The sequence below is a fragment of the Myotis davidii genome, unplaced genomic scaffold, assembly GCF_000327345.1.
Source record: "Myotis davidii unplaced genomic scaffold, ASM32734v1 scaffold663, whole genome shotgun sequence".
Taxonomy (NCBI): Eukaryota; Metazoa; Chordata; class Mammalia; order Chiroptera; family Vespertilionidae; genus Myotis; species Myotis davidii.
The window spans coordinates 1,132,414-1,135,918 of NW_006295816.1; the positions used below are offsets into that span (position 1 = coordinate 1,132,414).

The 3,505-nt window shown below is 45.2% G+C and overlaps 1 protein-coding gene across 3 annotated transcripts in view; it reads right to left on the reverse strand.

Moving 5' to 3' along the window:
• Window positions 1-3,505, reverse strand: part of IP6K2 (inositol hexakisphosphate kinase 2) — a 32,273-nt gene that overhangs the window by 11,576 nt on the left and 17,192 nt on the right. The window contains exon 1 of one of the 3 annotated variants that reach the window (XM_015568329.1): window positions 2,840-2,844. The exons of 1 other annotated variant lie outside the window; for it this stretch is intronic. The gene's annotated coding sequence lies outside the window, so the exon portion shown is untranslated. Of the gene's footprint in view, window positions 1-2,072; window positions 2,092-2,839; window positions 2,845-3,505 lie in introns of those variants that run through there. One more of the 3 variants, XM_006770438.2, reaches the window with a different exon arrangement.

Consider the following 3,505-nt stretch of genomic DNA (forward strand, 5'->3'; position numbering starts at 1 on the left):
AGCCTCCAAAGTACCCGAAGCACCTGCTCTGCGTCCCCTGCTACTCTCTCTCCTGTTCCACATGCGGTTTGAGCAACGGGGTCGCTTAATGGTTTTCAAACATCTGAGTCTAAGGCCTAGTTTCCCAAGAACTTGGGGTAGTAATGGTTACTATGAAGTCCATGCAGTGGATAAGCCCTGTATCTAGAGAGCTACGGGATACCATACAACACTGGCTTCAGATTTATTATGTTTAACTTTCTATATTACCTCACACATTTGTCCACGAAACTATGAACAGCTAAGAAACACAGCAGGAGCCATCCTGGGCTAGGACAGAGTTTTCTCCCACAGTTCACTTCCCCTCCATCTATTAAACTAGATTAGGGATCTCCTGGAAACAGTTTATTAATATTCTTAACTTTTAAAATACTACAAATAAAACAGCTATGACTCATGACAGCCCCCGGGCCCCTAGCTCACATACCTAGAATTTCGTTAATGAGGCTACAAACGGGATCTGCTGGGGCTGCGACGCTGCCTCCAGAAAAGCCCCAAGTTTGGGTAGGCACAGGGGACAATGTGAGGCCACTAGCCTGATGGCGGGAAAGCAACCCTCACCACCCGGCCCCTCCTCTCCGTGAGCTCTCCCGTCGCCCCAGAGCCGCTGCCTGGCACTGCACACATCCACACCCCCCACAACTCCACCACCAGTGTCAGTCACTGGCACTCTCAAACACTGCTGAGAGAAATACAAAAAGTTACCACCACTTATAAAGTTAAACATATACTTATTATAGGACCCAGCAATCTTCCTCATAGGTATTTACCTAAGAGAAATAAAAACAAATGTCTACACAAAGAATTGTTACAAGAGGGGTGGGGGGTGGTCTAGAAGAGATGGGGGGGAAAGTTGGGGGGGACATATGTAATACTTTCAACAATACAAGATTTAAAAAAAAAAAAGAATTGTACATGAGAATGTTCATAGAGGCATTCCTCACAATAGCCAAAAAGGTAGAAACAACCAATGCCCATCAAATAGGTGAATGAATAAACACATTGTGGTATGCCATATATCTGTAAAATGGAATATTCATGAAAAGGAATGTATTGATACGTGCAAAAAGATTAATCACAAGAACATTGTGTTAAGTAGAAAAAGTCAGTGACATAAGATACACTGCGAAATTCCATTTATCTGAAATTCTAGAAAAAGCAAAACCATAGCAGCAGATAAGCAGTTGCCAGGCAACAGAGGTAGGGGAATAGGACTGGCTGCAAAGGGGCCCAAGCGAACTTTCAGATGTAGTGAACATAGTCCATGCAGTCACTGGCACAGTGACTATATAAGTTTGTCAAAACTCATCAAGTTATAGACTTGAAATTTATATTATTGTAGAGAAATTATACTTCAATAAAGGGAATTTTACTTATACATTTTTAATCTACACAATTTTCAAAATTACGTATAATAATAATCAGAAAATGTACTTTGAAAGTATAACGGCAGTGTAACAATTTCTATACAGGTGCACCGGCGGGTATTGGCCTGCCCATCCGTTCCAACGGAGCGCCTTGGCCTCACATTGAGTATCTGCCATCACTTGCACCAAGGTCAGTCTGAGTCACCATCCTGGTCAAAGAAGGGCTTCTTCTTTCCCGGGAAGGTGCCCCTGACGCAACGGACTTCCAAGGACAGCCATGTGTTTCCTCATAAATCCAAGATTCCCAGTCAGGGCACACACCTTGGCTGCAGGCTCCTCCCCAGCCCAGGGTCCCTGGTTGGGGCAAGTGCAAGAAGCAACCGACCGTGTTTCTCTCACGTCAGTATTCCCTGTCTTTCCCTCTCCCTTCCACTCCCTCTAAAAATCAGCAGAAAAATATCCTCAGGCGAGGATTAAAAAATAAATAATAAAAACAAAAACATGCTTTAAAACGTCATCACGAGTGTGATCATCTGCTTACTTTTTACTGTGCAAAAATATCTTCAACTGAAGGTGATTATCTCAGGAGATAAAGCAACTTTAATTACAGGGGATATTCCTCCCCAGTGCATCCCCTTTAGGAGCCAAACAATGGAAAATTTTCACCTCAGCAAGCGGCCTGGGGAGGCGCAGGCTCCGCCCAGTTGCCTGGATACGGTGACAGCTCTGGAGCTCACAGCAGCTCTGGCACCTCCTGCAAGGGCACCAGCAAGCTCATCAGTCAGCGCTCTCCCCTCCGCACACAACCACTGCTCAGGCAGGGGCAGGACTGCTATCCAAGTCCACCTGTCACTTTCCAAGCCTTGAATCACAAAAGTCTATTACATCTGCTAAGCTCATTTTACAATTATATCAACTCTCGTCCTAGGTCTCATTCATTTGATTTCTAACAATAACTGTGAATTCTACTCTCAAATCACAAAGCCAGTAAATCAATTGGAGTAACAGTTAACAGCTCCAATGATTTTGCCTCCAAAGGAAAAGTTACTAAGCAATCAACTGGCCGATTATGTCAAATATGACAGAACATTAATTTTGCCCACTTTTTAAAAAATATATTTTTATTGATTTCAGAGAGGAAGGGGGAGGGAGAGAGATGGAAACATCAATGATGAGAGAGAATCATGGATCGACTGCCTCCTGTTCGCCCCCAACTGGGGATCGAGCCCCCAACCCGGGCCTGTGCCCTTGACGGGAATGGAACCCGGGGCCCTTCAGTCCACAGGCCGACCTCTATCCACTGAACCACACCAGCCAGGGCTAATTTTGCCCTCTTTTTAATGCTGACAGCGACTAAAGTTAAAACAATAACATTACCCCAAACCTTCTCTTCCAATACTTAACACCAGGTTACAGGATGCAATTATATAAACCCCACAGCAGCAACCAGTGGAAATCAGCATCTCAGTTCACTTAAAGTGTTACCCTGCTAAAACATGCAAGCACGGCAAATATTTTAAATACTAGAATTCACAAGATTACTGTAATCATGGTGCTTTGTGGAAACTATCATAAAACTGGTTCCCTGCAACATTTTTGTTACCGCTTTTCAAAGGTTTCAGTACGTTTTCTTAGGACCACTTTTATTCTTGATCTGTGTACATTCTGCTACCAAAATGTTGTTGCATTTGTTTGTTTTCGACATCCTCACTGGAGGCTATGTCTTTATTTTATTTTTTTTAAATATACTTTATTGATTTTTTACAGAGAGGAAGGGAGAGAGATAGAGTTAGAAATATCGACCAGCTGCCTCCTGCACATCTCCCACGGGGGATGTGCCCGCAACCCAGGCACATGCCCTTGACCGGAATCGAACCTGGGACCCCTCAGTCCGCAGGCCGACGCTCTATCCACTGAGCCACACCGGTTTCGGCTATGTCTTTATTGATTTCAGAGGAAGAGAGGAAGGGGGGGGGAACAAACGCCCCGTGGGAGAAACATGCCCCGATGGCACCCACCGCCTTCGGGCGTCAGGGAGGACCCCCCACCCCACACACCTGGGCCCGGCCAGGGCGCTCCTGCTGCTCCGTCACAAGCGC